A 16,938-nucleotide genomic window follows, 5' to 3' on the forward strand; every position below is an offset into this window, starting at 1 on the left:
CTAAAACAGTTCCAAGGAGTCTTTTCTGGGTTTTAAGAAAATTGCTTTAGCTCTTCCTGTAAGCGGCCTTAGGTGACCTGCGAAAATGGTTCGCTACTCACTGGACCCAGAAAACCCCACAAAATCATGCAAATCAAGAGGCTCGAATCTTCGCGTTCACTTTAAGAACACTCGAGAAACTGCCCAGGCCATCAAGGGTGTGCATATCCGAAAAGCCACCAAATACCTGAAAGACGTCACGTTAAAGAAGCAGTGTGTGCCATTCCGTCGGTACAATGGTGGAGTTGGTAGATGTGCCCAGGCCAAGTAGTGGGGTTGGACCCAGGGTCGTTGGCCCAAAAAAAGTGCCGAGTTTCTGCTGCACATGCTTAAAAATGCAGAGAGTAATGCTGAGCTGAAGGGTTTGGATGTAGATTCTGTGGTCATTGAGCACATCCAGGTGAACAAGGCCCCCAAGATGCGCCGCCGGACCTACAGAGCCCACGGCCGGATCAACCCGTACATGAGCTCCCCGTGCCACATCGAGATGATCCTCACTGAGAAGGAACAGATTGTTCCTAAGCCAGAAGAGGAGGTGGCACAAAAGAAAAAGATATCCCAGAAGAAACTAAAGAAGCAAAAACTTATGGCTCGGGAATAAACTCAGTATAAAATAAATACGAATTAAAATAAAAAAAAAATTGCTTTAAAGACATGAAACGAAAAAAATCATACTGACACATGGATCAGAACTGATCTTTGAAAAGGAATAATCTCTGGAAACATTCTCATATCACAGTAGGTATTCTTATTTGTGCATGTAGAAAACATTATTGTTTACAGTGTTTAATCTCTCTCAAAGTTATTGTAAGGATAAACAAAAAGGACTATGCATTGAATTGTTTTTTGTTTAATTGCGATTTCTCATCTGTATTCATCAGGAGAAATAGTATGATTAAACAAAATCATTGGTCTAAAAGTGAAAATTTTCAGCTAAAAATAATTTTTTAAAATAACTTTTAAAATGTGTAGTATTAATGGTTATTATTGTTTTCATTTTTTATTTCAAAGAGAAAGAGAGAGATCTTCAAACTGCTGGTTCACTCCCCAAATCCCAGTGCTGGGCCAGGCTGAAGCCAGGAGCTTGGAACTTAATCTGGGTCTACCATGTGGATGGCCAGGCCTCGTACTTGAACTGCCTCCCAAGGTGCACCTTAGCAAGAAGCTAGATCATAAGTGGAGTAACCACATCTCTGCCATTCTCTGAAGTATCCCAAGCAGTTACTACTGCCATGCGAAATGACTACTTTAAATTGTTTTTAAAACTTTCTCTGAATCCATCTTAAAGATTAGTTCCTGAAGGTGAAAACATATTGGGCTGTTGTCACTAACATATTCTGTACCAGTATGGGTCTCGGCAATACAAATATGATACATTTAAATTGGACAATTTGAGGAGTTTAATAAAGAAACTATTTCCAAAGAGCTAAATAAGAAAAGAAAGCAAGGAGCCAGCATTGTGGTTTAGCAAGTTGAGGCACTGCCTGAGATGCCAACATCCCATATGGGCACTGGTTCATGTCCCAGATGCTCCATTTTTGATCCAGTTCCCTGCTAATGTACCAGATGCTCCAAGTGCTTGGGAACCTGCCATCTATGTGAAAGAACTATATGAAGCTCCTGGCTCCTGGCTTCTGTCTAGTCCAGCCCTGGCTCTTATGGCCATTTGGGGAGTAAACTAACAGATGGAAGATCTCTCTCTGTCTCTCACTCTCTCTGACACTCTGCTTTTCTAATAAATAAATAAATCTTAAAGAGAAAAGAAAGCAAAAGAGGAGCGTGCAGTACCCTGGACCTAGTAAGAGAGGGGGAACACTGTCCCCAACATGTCAAAGGATGGGAGACATCAGAAGAGCTCTGTGGAAAGGGTCTTGGGTCTGGTTGGCTGATGGATTCCGCAGGCTGCAGTGACCCACAGTGATATTTCATTCTTATTATTCATATCTCATTCTTACTTCCTGCCAGTGTATCCCCTTGGGCAAACCCAACCTGAAATCAGGGGACAAGGAAGCCTACCCAGGCAGTTCATGTAAGTCAGCTTTTCTTTTTTAAATTAATTTATTTATTTGAAATTCAGAGTTACACGGAGAGAGAGGGAGAGGCAGAGAGAGAGAGAGAGAAGTCTTCTATTTGCTAGTTCACACCCCAGATGGCCATTAATGGCTGGAGCTGGGCCAATCTGAAACCAGGAGCCAGAAGCTTCTTCCAGGTCTTACACATGGGTGCAGAGGCTCAAGGACTTGGGCCATCTTCTACTGCTTTCTAGGCCATAGCAGAGAGCTGTATTGGAAGTGGAGCAGCCAGGAATTGAACCAGTGCCCATATGGGATGCCGGCACTATAGGCGGCAGCTCTACCTGCTATGCCACAGCACTGGCCCCAAAATCAACTTTTTGTTAGGGCTCTAAGTAGCACAAGAATGAATATAGAGGTGTAATAACAAGTTGTTTAACAGAGACCTTCTTTTGCATCCCATTCTTTTTCTCCTCCCCCTTTTTATCTTCTCTTATTCACATTTGTTTATTCAGGTATTATGTGCAAGTTATTGGGCTAGGAGCTGAGAAGATGTGGAAACAGTGTGACAGGTCCTATTGTTGTTATAGAGACTGTAAATTTCTTTTCCCTCCTTATAAAACTATTGCTCATTACAGTTTTGAAAATGCAGAAATAGGGGCCGGTAGTGTGGCATAGTTGGTTACCCATCTGTCTGTGGTGCCAGCATCCCATATGGGTGCTGGTTTGAGTTGCAGCTACTCCACTTTTGATCCAGCTCCCTGCTGAGGGCCTGGGAAAACAGTAGAAGATAGCCCAAGTCCTTGGGCTCCTACACCAGCATGGGAGACCTGAAAAAACTTCTGGCTCCTGACTTCGAATTGGCTCAGCACCGGTCGTTGCTGCCATTTGGGGAGTGAACTGGTGGATGGAAGCTCTCTCTCTCTCTGTCTCTCCCTCTCTCTGTCTATAACTCTACCTCTAAAGTAAATAAATAAATCTTAAATGCAGAAATAGAGAAAGAGTAAAAAGAAAATCTTATAACTTAGAGTAACTGGTGGTGTAGTTTGATTACTAATTAATAACACTTTTGTGTTTGTTCTCCATGTATGTATATTTACAGGTGGCAGCTAAAGACATTTTTGAGCATGTGCTTTGGTCAAATATGGCAAAGTCAAACAGTATTGGGAGCAGGCAATATAGACAGCATTAAATATTGGTTTTCCAGATGTCTTAAAGAATTCTGAATTCAGCATATGAAATACAATTTCAGTGTCATTGTATAATGCACCAGTCCAAATTTTAAAATATTTATTCATTTGAAAGGCAGAACAACAGAAGAGGGAAGAATGGGAGCAGGGAAGGGAGAGAGATAAGGAGAGAGGGGAGAGAGAGAGAGACATTGATCTTCCATCTACTAGTTGACTCCCCACATTCTCGTGATACATGGAATAGGGTCAGGCTGCATCCAGTAGCCCAGGCTCTCTGATCCATCTCAGGATCTCTGATATATGATTCAGAAGTCTCAAGTAGTGACTTAACCTGAACCACAACGCCTGCCTTCAAATTCAGTTTTTGGTCAAACATACAGAAACTCGAAACCACTCTAATATATAAATACATGATATTTACTACATCAAGACCATTGATTTTGCACCTGATTTCTTTTTTTTTAAGCAGATGCAAGAGTCTATCCAATGACTTTCCACTTTCACTGCCTGAGAATCCTAATTAAATACTATAAATCCAATTATATTTTTGCAAAGCGAAGTAAAAAAAAGTTGCTTTCTTTAACATTAAAAAAATGTGTTCTTTGTCAAAGTTATTGAAAGGAGTATATACTGATGAGAAAAAAAAAGAGTGGCCATAGATTCAAAGTTGTTCATTGAGTGAGTCAAATTACTTTCATAAATCTAGGTTTTGCCTTGCATGCACATGACCCCTATATATTTTTTGCCTTAGAGTTTTTATATTCTTCTTTTGTGATTAAAGTATAGTCATTTTTGCTATATTTGCTACAGAGAATCCATGTTAACTGAGTATATGTTGGGGAAAATAAACATCACTGCCAATGGCTTGATCTGATTGAATGGGTGGTATTAGATGCTAATAAGCTGAAGGTAGTTACTGTATTTGTTCTGGGTAAAGGCTAAGAAGCTACAGCAAGAGGAGGATAAAAGATAGTGGCTTAAATAATACAGGAGCTTATCTTTCCATAGTTTCACCAGTGGGAATGGTGGAGCAGCTCTTGTTAGTTCAAGAAGAGAAGTCCATCTTCCTTCTCCTCAGGTATTACCCTTTTATGCATGATGGAAGCCTGTCTCACATTTCCTTCATTCAGTTTACAGAAAGGTAAGGGAAGCTGAAATCCATAGATACTAGCCTTAATTTTAATTAGAGATGACTTGAAAATTCTACACATCTGTCAGTTACATCTCGTTGATTCAAACTTTGTCTTATGGCCTCATTTTGGGAAATGTATTTATTAGTCAAGTGACCATGCATCCAAGAAGAAGGGAAGAAACAGCAGTCTTCTGCAATATCATAACCCATCACAAAAATCAGAGGGCACAGAAAGAAGAAAAGATCACATCAAATCTTCATTCCTACCCCTTGATCATAATTTGCTACTTATTTTATGATACTATTTTTTCCCAAGGAAACCTTTTATTTAAGGAATACAAATTTCATAAGTACAACTTTAGGAATATGGTGATTCTTCCCACCATACCCAACTCCCACTCCTCCTCCTCCTCCCTCTTCCATTCCCAGTCCTATCCTCCATTAAAATTCATTTTCAATTAACTTTATACACGGAAGACTAACCCTATACTAAATAAAGATTTCAACAATTTGCACATGCGCACACACACACACACACACAAGAGACTGAGAACAAGTTTTATAGTTAACTCTCATAACACAACTCATTGAGGACAGAGGTTCTGCATGAGAAGTTAGTGCAGTGACTCCTGTTGTTAATTTAACAATTAATACTCTTATGTATGATGTCTGTGATCACCTGAGGCTCTTGACATGAGCTACCTAGGCTATGGAAGCCTTTTGAACCCACAAACTCCGTTAATATTTAGATAAGGCCATGAGCAATGTGGAAGTTCTCTCCTCCCTTCAGAGAAAAGTACATCCTTTGATGGCCGCATCTTCCACTGGATTCTCACTCAGAGATTCTTCATGTAGGACTTTTTTTGCCACAGTGTCTTGGCTTTCCAAAAAAGCTCTCATGGGCTTTTCAGTCAGACCAGAATGCCTTAAGACTGATTCTGAGGTCAGAGTGCTACTCAAGCAACTGTCATTCCATGAGTCTGCTATGTGGACTGCTTCTCATGTTTGAACAGTATCTCCTTTTTAATTCTATTATTATTACCATACACTTGATTCTGTTTATATGATTACTTTAACGCTAATCCTATCTATATGACCACTTTAACACTTAAGATGTCATTTTTACCACCAGCTTATTGGGATTTGGGGTCTCAGGGCAAGTTTTTTTTTTTTTTTTTTTTTTAAGATTTATTTTATTTATTTGAAAGACAGAATTACAGAAAGAGGTAGAGACAGAGAGACAGGTTTTCCATCTGCTGGTTGACTTCCCAGATGGCTGCAACAGCCAGAGCTGTGTCGATCCGAAGCCAGGAGCCAGGAGCTTCTACCAGGGTGCAGGGGTCCAAGGCCTTGGGCCTTCTTCTACTGCTTTCCCAGGCCATAGCAGAGAGCTGGATTGGAAGTGGAGCAGCCGTGTCTCGAACCGGTGCCCATATGGGATGCCGGCGCTTCAGGCCAGGGCGTTAACCCACTATGCCACAGCACAGGCCCCTCAGGGCAAGTTTTTTTTTTTTTTTTTTTTTTTTTACAGGCAGAGTGCACAGTGAGAGAGAGAGACAGAGAGAAAGGTCTTCCTTTTGCCATTGCAATGGCCGCCGCGGCCGGCACACCGCACTGATCTGATGGCAGGAGCCAGGAGCCAGGTGCTTTTCCTGGTCTCCCATGGGGTGCAGGGTCCAAGCACCTGGGCCATCCTCCACTGCACTCCCTGGCCACAGCAGAGGGCTGGCCTGGAAGAGGGGCAACTGGGACAGAATCCGGTGCCCTGACCGGGACTAGAACCCGGTGTGCCGGCGCCGCTAGGTGGAGGATTAGCCTAGTGAGCCGTGGCGCCGGCCTCAGGGCAAGTTTTTAAACTGTACCTTTAAGGCCGGCGCCGGGGCTCACTAGGCTAATCCTCCGCCTTGCGGCGCCGGCACACCGGGTTCTAGTCCCAGTCGGGGCGCCGGATTCTGTCCCAGTTGCCCCTCTTCCAGGCCAGCTCTCTGCTGTGGCCAGGGAGTGCAGTGGAGGATGGCCCAAGTGCTTGGGCCCTGCACCCCATGGAAGACCAGGATAAGCACCTGGCTCCTGGCTTCGGATCAGCACGGTGCGCTGGTCGCAGCGGCCATTGGAGGGTGAACCAACGGCAAAGGAAGACCTTTCTCTCTGTCTCTCTCTCTCTCACTGTCCACTCTGCCTGTAAAAAAACAAAAACAAAAACAAACCAAAAAAACCTGTACCTTTAGAAGTAAGTTTGTAGGAATGTATGCAGAACTATGCAGCTTTACAAACTTCTTCCTCCCTCTCTTATTCTCACTCTTATTTTTTATTGAAGTCTATTTTTTTTTTTTGACAGGCAGAGTGGACAGTGAGAGAGAGAGAGACAGAGAGAAAGGTCTTCCTTCTGCCGTTGTTTCACCCTCTAATGGCTGCTGCGGCCGGCGCACTGCAGCCAGCGCACCGCGCTGATCCAATGGCAGGAGCCAGGTACTTATCCTGGTGTCCCATGGGGTCAGGGCCCAAGCCCTTGGGCCATCCTCCACTGCACTCCCTGGCCATAGCAGAGAGCTGGCCTGGAAGAGGGGCAACCGGGACAGAATCTGGCGCCCCGACCGGGACTAGAACCCGGTGTGCCGGCGCCGCTAGGTGGAGGATTAGCCTAGTGAGCCACGGCGCTGGCTATTGAAGTCTATTTTCAATTGAATTTATACACATAAGATTAACACAAGGTTAAGTAAAGGGTTCAACAAATAGTATGAAGAAAAAAAAGTTTTCCTTGATAGTTAAGACAAGGGCTGTTCAAGTCATTGTTTCTCAAAATGTCAATTTCACTTCTACAGATTTTGTTTTAGGTGCTCTATTAGTTATCACAGATCAGGGAGAACATATGGTATTTGTCTCTTTGGGGCTGGCTTATTTTACTAAGTTTGTTGTTTTCCAGATTCATCCATTTTGTTGTGAATGACTAGATTTCATTTTTCATGGCTATGTAGTATTCCATAGTGTACAATCCCATAATTTCTTTATCCAGTCTTTGGTTGATGGGCATTTAGGTTGATCCCATGTCTTAGCTATTGTGAATTGAGCTGCAATAAACATGGGGGTGCAGATAACTCTTTTATTTGCTGATTTCATTTCTCTTGGGTAAATTCCCAGGAGTGGTATGGCTAGGTCATATGGTAGGTCTATATTCAGATTTCTGAGAATGATACTATTTTAATGATGAGGATTGATGTTAATTGCCTCAAATGATGATTAGATTCTGAATGATGGGGCGATGAAAAGAGAATTTTATATTATGTACTCATTTGAATAAAATGTTTGCCATCGTGACCTGGGTATTGCCAGCTGCTCTTCCTAAAGTCCACATGAGGGTCAGGAAGATTTCTGTTATTCTATAAACCAGACTGTCTTCTCTAATTCAAGATTCTAACATTCTTCACATCCTCTTGGCAAATTTTCTTGAATTCTAAAGCAGTGTTTTAAAATGTGAGGGTGTGTAAATATCACCTGGAGTTCTTGTTCCAACTGCATGCTGCTGGGCATCCCCCAGAGCTTCTGATTTGGTGGGTCTGGGGTAGGCCTGAGGAATGTGCCCTTAACTAGGGACCCTCATAGAGGCATAAGATCCTTGAGGCCTCTGGGAAATCCAGATACAGCCTGGGCTACAAACCTATTCTCTGGTGTTCAGAAACATTAAACACTTCATCTGGACCAGAATTCAGGCTGGGATAGCTTCTTTTTATTATTCTCCTTAAATTCATTATTCATCTTTTGCTTGAAAATTGGGCACTAAAAAGTAAGTACAATGAAGTGATAATGGGGTAAACATTTATAGCCATTTAAGAATAGAGCAGTTCTACCTATAGGGTTTTATATCTAGTCTTCTCATTTTACAAATTTTGTACCTTAATCAATATTTTTCAAAACATGCTTTTCTCTGCTGCATGGGTAAGACTTGATTTTTCCCCCTCAAGCCTTAATCCTTTTTTCCTCTTGCCAATGACACTGGTGCATATATTATTGCTTCATTGACTGAATTGCTTTACTGGAGATGAATGCAACCTAATTTTTAGCATAGGTCCTAATTTGTCAAGTCCCTAATTTAAAACAGTCACAGACTAGATAAATTTCTCTGATATGGTAGAGGCAGAGAAAGTGGAAAGTAGGTCAAGATATTGACATGTGAGTATTCTCCATCAGGGCCCATATCCCCTCTCCAGTGTCCTTGACAAAGCCCCACTCACATCCTTATGCCCCAGAGCAAAGAACAGAATTTTAAGATAGATTTAACTCTGCCTGTCTTTTATATCTCTAATACCTCCTGCAAATGAAGTGGGGTAAGGGTAGAAAATACTATTCAGTTAATACTGCTTCAGAACTGTAGCCTGTGTAGTGGGCACAGAGTGACAGGGGCAACTGAAGAAAGGCAGCAATTAAGTGACAGAGTATCAGTGAGTTGCAATGGGTCCTGATGGAGAGGAAGACCCAAGAGGGGTGTTGTGAAAGTCCTGAGTGGGCACATTCCAAGATAACAGAGATGATGTCAGGCACTTTATTAAACCAGGGCCAATTTCCTTCTTTTTAAATTAGAAACAATATTTTTTTAACCTGAAAAAAATTGTATGTATTTATAGGCTACTGTGTGATACTTTGTTTTTGGTTTTTTTTTTTTTTTTTTGGACAAAGTGGACAGTGAGAAAGAAAGAGAGAAAGGTCTTCCTTTGCCATTGGTTCACCCTCCAATGGCCTCCGCGGCCGGCGCGCTGCCAACGCACCCCGCTGATCCAATGGCAGGAGCCAGGTGCTTATCATGGTCTCCCATGGGGTGCAGGGCCCAAGGATTGGGCCATCCTCCAATGCATTCCCTGGCCACAGCAGAGAGCTGGCCTGGAAGAGGGGCACTGGGACAGAATTGGCGCCCCGACCGGGACTAGAACCCGGTGTGCCGGCGCTGCAAGGTGGAGGATTAGCCTAGTGAGCCGTGGCGCCGGCCTGTGTGATACTTTGATAAATGCATACATTGTGTGATGTTCCAATTAGGGAAAACATATCTATCTACTCAAACATTTATCATTATTTATGATGAAAACATTCAGAATCCATTCTCCTAGGTTTTTTTTAAGAAAAAAATATACAGTATATTATCATTATCTAGAGGCACTCTCCGGTGTAATAGAATGCCAGAATTTCTTTCACCTGTCTAGCTATAACTTCGTGTCTGTTAACCAATCTTTCCTTTTACTCTCCTACTATCAACCTCTGGTATGTATCACTCTCTACTCTCAACTTTTATGAACTTAACTTTTTAGATTTCACAAATGAGTGCGATCATGTGGTCTTTGTCTTTCTGTGCCTAATTTATTTCTCTTAACATAATGACTTTCACTTCCATCCATATTGTTGTATATAACAAGATTTCATCCTTTTTAATGGCTCAGCAGTATTCCATTGTGTCTATGTACCATATTTTCTTTATCCATTCATCAATGAATGGACACTTAGATTGTTTCCATTTCTTGGCTATTTTGAATTGTGCTGCAATAAACATAGCACAGATGTGCTGCAAGAGATTGGTGTCATTTCCTTTGGATTTATGCCCAGAAATGATATTGCTGGATCATAGGGTAGTTCTATTTTTCGTTTTTTGAGGCACCTCGGAATGTCTTTCACAATGGTTGTGCTAATTTATAGGGTACAAAGGTCCCCTTTTCTGTATATCTTCACCATCATTTGTCTTTTTGATAAGAGCTGATCTAAATGGAGTAAGTGGATATCTCAATGTGATTTTGATTCGCAGTTCCCTGATAATTAGTGAATGTCGAACATTTTCTTATGTCCCTGTTGCCTATTTGTGTAATTTCCTTACTTTGAACTGACCTACTTTTGATGCTTTTAAGACGAGGAAGAAGATGAAGTTTTGGAAAATGAAATAGCCCCATCAAAGGAATATTCTGCTGCCTCTTTACTCAAACCATGTCTCAAATTATTCAGATATTTCTCAAAAGATTTATTTCCAGGGCAGCCATGGAAAACTCTTGCTTCTTTCTTCCTTCATAACTGCTCCTGCTGTGAGGAGTGTAGGTGGCCAGCAGCCCTCAGCTGCACTACTTTGGAGTCCACTATGGGGTACTTGAAACCACTGTCTTGGCAGGCTGTCCTCACCCAGTGGCTGAGCCTGGCCAGTCACAAGGCAGGCTTTGGACTCTCACTGGCCTGCCTGAGACTTTTTCCAAGCGATGCTGTGATCTGAGGCTCTTCCTCCCCAATCATCTTTGCTTCTCTCTTTCTGTAAAGGTATCAGCCCCCTCATAACAGAGTGAGGCTCCCCCCTGCCTACTCCTGCTTTCTTCTCTCTTTAAGCTTCAGATTTTTCTAGCACTTCTATTTTCATGTTAGCATCTGCTTTCTGGAGGACCTGAACCAACAGACTTTTTGTGAATAGTATTTTTTTTTTCAAATGTCTGAGCACCTTGTACATCTGCCCTCTTGCCTTTCTTTTAAGAAATCAGACCCAGGATGTGTCTATAATTCTAACATTCTATTTCAAAGAGGAAAGGATGATTTGATTCTCGTTTAGTATCTCTGTTAGAATGAAAATCATTGGCAGAGATACTTAATTTAAGGTTAATGAATTGATCTGGGTTGAGTGACCAGGAAAGCATCTCTCCTCTGGAAGCAACGGTAAAGAGTGCAAAACTACAATTCTGTACAGGAATTTTTTTTTTTTAAATCAGAGCATGCATTACATATTGCATCTGTTCCTGTGTGTCATTACACAATGTTCTTTGCTTAATGCCAATGAAGATTCATTCACAATGTACTATTCTCATTAGGAAAGAAAAATCCTTATGGTGCGGTGAGGGCCAGGACATTGCTTTAGCTCTGTGGGATTTCTTAGAAAATTAGCCAATTGTGTCACCTAACTCAGAAAGATCAGCGGGGTAATACATGTTCTCTTGCATTGTGTAGTTATTGTTACTATATTTAGGGAAGAAAAGGACACAAAAGCCATGCTGAGGAGGGCTGAGGTGTGAATGGGAATTGAGGAAGGAGGCATTTAGGAAATGTGATTGGGATTAAAAGTGCAGTACATATAGACAGGAAAGTTTTTTTTCTTCCTCTCTTCTTCCCTCTTCCCCTCATTCCCTTCTTTCGCTCCTTCCTCCCTTTTCTATCTCTTCCTACTCTTCTAAGTCTTCTTAATTTTCTTTATTGGTAAATATTTATTTATTTATTTGAATGGCAGAGAGACAAAAAGAAAGGGAGAGACAGTGAGAGAGAGAGACAGAGAGAGAGAGAACTTCCATCCACTGGTTCACTCCCCAAATGACCACAACAGCCAGGGTTAGGCAAGGCTAAAGCCAGGAGCAAGGAGCTTCTTCCCAGTCTCCCAAGTGGGTAACAGGGGCCCAAGCATTTCAGGCATTTTTTTAAATTATTTATTCCTCCCCCCAGAAACCTTTTATGCATGAATTTCATAAATACAACTTTAGGAATATAGTGATTCTTCCCAAGGTTCCTGCCCTCCCTCCCATGCTCCATGCCTCATCCTCCTCCCTCTCCCATTCTTATTTTTTTATTAATATTTGTTTTCAATTAAATTTATACACATACATATACTTAGCTCTATACTAAGTAAAGAGCTAAAAAAAAATAAACTGTAACTCAACAGCCCCCTTTCAATATTGTCTTTTTTTTTTTTTTTTTTTTTTTTTTTTTTTTTTTTTTAACAGGCAGAGTGGACAGTGAGAGAGAGAGAGACAGAGAGAAAGGTTTTCCTTTGCCGTTGGTTCACCCTCCAATGGCCGCCGAGGCCGGCGCACCGCGCTGATCCGATGGCAGGAGCCAGGTACTTTTATCCTGGTCTCCCATGGGATGCAGGGCCCAAGCACTTGGGCCAACCTCCACTGCACTCCCTGGCCACAGCAGAGAGCTGGCCTGGAAGAGGGGCAGCCGGGACAGAATCTGGCGCCCCGACTGGGACTAGAACCCGGTGTGCCGGCACCGCAAGGTGGAGGATTAGCCTATTGAGCCTCAGCGCCGGCCTAGATACAGGTGTTTTGGGCTGTGGCTTAACTCACTACACCACAACACTGACCTCCCCCCTTGGTTTTTTTAATCCTAGGTAACTATCTGGAAAAAATTTTGATAAATGTAAAAATATGAGATTATGATGTAGGAAGTCCCTGTAGTTAGCAATAGGTCTCAATATTACAATATCTTAGATTATTTTTTCCTAAAAAAGTTTGATTTGTAAGGCAAAGTGACACAGAGAGAGGAGAAACAGTGAGTCTCTTGGGGAAATTTTATGAAAATTCTGAGTCCATAGCCTGTATCAAAGACATCGGAATTACCAGGAGTGGCATCTGGATCTCACTATTCTTTTAGGCTCTCTAAGTGATTCCAAGATGAAGTCAGGGCTGGGAACTACTGCTCTAGGGCTTTGCTAATGAAATTGTGGTCTATGGGCCAGTAATCTTGGGATCAACATTCAGCAGACTCTCAGCTCTGTGCCTTTCCTTTGCCTAACGAATCACAATTTGCATTTTAGAAAAATCTCTCAGCATTTCATATTTGAGACCCACTTTCTGAAATTTGAGACACGCTTTTTAAACAAGGATCATGGAAAGCCATAAGGACCATAAGGAAGGCTTTTTTTTTTTTTTTTCTTTTCAAGATAGGATGAACTCATTTACAGGCTGAGAGGAAGAATCTAGAAAGGGAGTAGAAGCGAGAGTATAAGATAGAAGGTCTCCCTTGCTATGGTAGTGTCCCAGATGTATTGGGAAGAGTAAAATCTACAGCTATTTGAACAGGTGAACTGGGAGAGGAGGGGAATTTGTCTTCTTTTGACATTGGAAGGTGAATAAATAGATGATAGACTTCTAAGTAATTTTGAGGCTGGAGAAGCAGGAAGGTGATGGAGTGATAATCATTTTTTTCTGCTTTTCTCAAGAAAGTAAGAAGTCATATGCTAAAAACAAATAGTGCAAAGATGAATATTGGGGCACTCATTGCCCAGACTCTGGGTGGGGTTGGTTCATGCTCCTCGCTTCTGGAGGAGGTGGAGATTGAATGTTCACCCTTAGGTGTGCCCACAGCTATGGTTCCTGCTGAGAGTCTCACAAATGCCTCATGGATCATGGTTTGTTATTATGGGGTTCATCATTGCATCAGGAAATATGGAGTCCCCGGCCAGTGTGTCATAACAGATGCTGCGTCTTCTAAAGTGAGTCTCTACTCATACTAGTTCTGTGCTTTGTATGCTGCTTCTAGAAGATTCTTAAGTGTAGAACATTTAACATTGATACCACAACACAGAGAGATGCCTTGTAGATAGAGCTTGTAGATGCAGTCCTGTGACCTTTCACCAACTCACCCACTTACCCATCGACCTGCTTGTGCGTTGGTTGGAGGAACTCTTAGTGTGATGACATAACTTGGGTAGTGGGAAAACAGCCATTTGATTTTAAATGCAATAGCAAGAGGGAATGTATTAGATAAAGAAGATTATAAAATTGTGAGTCATTATTTTGCTTGAAAGTTTGGGAGAATACAAATTGATCATGCCATGCCCAAATTCTATGTGGTGGATACAGGTCTGGTTTGAGCATTCCAATGGCATTGCAGATGACTAAGAGAAGGGAATGATGGGTGATCTTTGGCTGTTCTTGATCCATTAAAATTAAAAAAAAAAACACAAAAGAGTGGGTCATCAAAGAAGGAGGTACCTTTCTCTGAAGGGAGGAGAGAACTTCCACTTTGATCATGGCCTTGTCTAAAAATTATCAGAGTCAGTGAACTCAGGGGGCTTCCATAGCCTTGGCAGCTCATGACAAGAGCCTAAGGTGATTACTGATGCCATAAACAAGAGTGTCAATTTGTTAAGTCAACAACAGGAGTCACAGTGCACTTACTCCTCATGTAGGATCTTTGTCCTTAATGTGCTGTACATTGTGATTTAATGCTATAACTAGTACTCAAACAGTATTTTTCACTTTATGTTTCTGTGTGGGAGCAAACTGTTGAAATCATTACTTAATGTATGCTAAACTGATCTTCTGTATATAAAGAGAATCGAAAATGAATCTTGATGTGAATGGAAGGGGAGAGGGAGTGGGAAAGGGGAGGGTTGCGGGTGGGAGGGATGTTATGGGGGGGAACCATTGTAATCCATAAGCTGTACTTTGGAAATTTATATTCATTAAATAAAAGTTAAAAAAAACACATAGATATCTTTTTATTTATTTAAAATGAAGGAACTCTGTTATTTCATCTCATACTTTTTTCTTTTATTATTTAGTAAATATAAATTTCCAAAGTACAGTTTATGGATTATAATGGCTTCCCCCCCCATAACTTCCCTCCCACTCGCAACCCTCCCATCTCCCGCTCCCTCTCCCGTTCCATTCACATCAAGATTCATTTTCAGTTATCTTTATATACAGAAGATCAATTTAGTATATATTAAGCAAAGATTTCATCAGTTTGCACCCACACAGAAACACAAAGTGTAAAATATTGTTTCAGTACTAGTTATAGCATTACTTCACACTGGACAACACATTAAGGACAGTTCCCACATGAGGAGTAAGTACACAGTGACTCCTGTTGTTGACTTAACAATTTGACACTCTTATTTATGGCTTCAGTAATCTCCTTAGGCTCTAGTCATGAGTTGCCAAGATTATGGAAGCCTTTTGAGTTTTCCGACTACGATCTTATTCTGACAGGGTCATAGTCAAAGTGGAAATTCCCTCCTCCCTTCAGAGAAAGGTACCTCCTTCTTTGATGGCCCCGTTCTTTCCACTGGGATCTCACTCACAGAGATCTTACATTTAGGTCTTCCTTTTTATTTTTATTTTTATTTTATTTTACTTATTTTTTTTTTTTTTTTGCCAGAGTGTCTTGGCTTTCCATGCCTAAATACTCTCATGGCCTCTTCAGCCATATTTGAATGCCTTAAGGGCTGATTCTGAGGGCAGAGTGCTATTTAGGACATCTGCCATTCTATGAGTCTGCTGTGAATCCCGCTTCCCATGTGTTGGATCGTTCTCTCCCTTTTTTATTCTATCAGTTAGTATTAGCAGCCACTAGTCTTGTTTGTGTGATCCCTTTGACTCTTAGACCTATCAGTGTGATCAATTGTGAAATGAAGTTGATCACTTCGACTAGTGAAATGGCATTGGTACATGCCACCTTGATGGGATTGTATTGGAATCCCCTGGCATGTTTTTAACTCCACCATTTGGGGCAAGTCCGATTGAGCATGTCCCAAATTGTACATCTCCTCCCTCTCTTATTCCCACTCTTATATTTAACAGGGATCACCTTTTCAGTTAAATTTAAACACCTAAGAATAATTGTGTGTTAATTACAGAGTTCAACCAATAGTACTAGAACAAAAAAAATACTAAAATGGATAAAGTATTAAATTGTACATCTAGAGTGATGACAAGGGCTGATGAAGTCACTGTTTCTCATAGTGTCCATTTCACTTCAACAGGTTTCCCCTTTGGTGCTCAGTTAGTTGTCGCCGATCAGGGAGAACATATGATATTTGTCCCTTTGGGACTGGCTTAATTCTCTCAGCATAATGTTTTCCAGATTCCTCCATTTTGTTGCAAATGACCGGATTTCGTTGTTTTTAACTGCTGTATAGTATTCTATAGAGTACATGTCCCATAATTTCATTATCCAGTCTACTGTTGATGGGCATTTGGGTTGGTTCCAGGTCTTAGCTATTGTGAATTGAGCTGCAATAAACATTAAGGTGCAGACTGCTTTTTTGTTTGCCAATTTCATTTCCTTTGGGTAAATTCCAAGGAGTGGGATGGCTGGGTTGTATGGTAGGGTCATATTCAGGTTTCTGAAGAATCTCCAAACTGACTTCCATAGTGGCTTTGCCAGTTTGCATTCCCACCAACAGTGGGTTAGTGTCGCTTTTTCCCCACATCCTCTCCAGCATCTATTGTTGGTAGATTTCTGAATGTGAGCCATTCTAACTGGGGTGAGGTGAAACCCCATTGTGGTTTAGATTTGCATTTCCCTGATTGCTAGTGATCTTGAACATTTTTTCATGTGTCTGTTGGCCATTTGGATTTCCTCTTTTGAAAAATGTCTATTGAGGTCCTTGGCCCATCTCGTAATTGGGTTGTTTGTTTTGATGTTGTGGAGTTTCTTGATTTCCTTGTAGATTCTGGTTATTAATCCTTTATCTGTAGCATAGTTTGCAAATATTTTTTCCCATTCTATCGGTTGCCTCTTCACTCTCCTTACTGTTTCTTTTGCAGTACAGAAACTTCTCAGTTTGATGCAATCCCAAATGTTGATTTTGGCTTTGACTGCCTGTGCTTCCAGGGTCGTTTCCAAGAAGTCTTTGTCGGTACCTATATCTTGCAGGGTTTCTCCAATGTTCTCTAATAATTTGATGGTGTCAGGTCGTAGATTTAAGTCTTTAATCCATGTTGAGTGGATTTTTGTGTAAGGTGAAAGGTAGGGGACTTGCTTCATGCTTTTGCACGTGGATATCCAATTTTCCCAGCACCATTTATTGAATAGACTGTCCTTACTCCAGGAA

The 16,938-nt window shown here is 41.4% G+C and overlaps 1 pseudogene; it reads left to right on the plus strand.

The window, feature by feature from the left end:
* The first annotated feature begins 19 nt into the window (after window positions 1-19).
* On the plus strand, window positions 20-680 carry LOC100355297 (large ribosomal subunit protein uL22 pseudogene; annotated as a pseudogene).
* The last annotated feature ends 16,258 nt before the right edge of the window (window positions 681-16,938 follow it).

This window comes from Oryctolagus cuniculus, chromosome 14 (genome assembly GCF_051225735.1).
Source record: "Oryctolagus cuniculus isolate XC-2025 breed Fujian yellow rabbit chromosome 14, ASM5122573v1, whole genome shotgun sequence".
Classification (NCBI taxonomy): Eukaryota; Metazoa; Chordata; class Mammalia; order Lagomorpha; family Leporidae; genus Oryctolagus; species Oryctolagus cuniculus.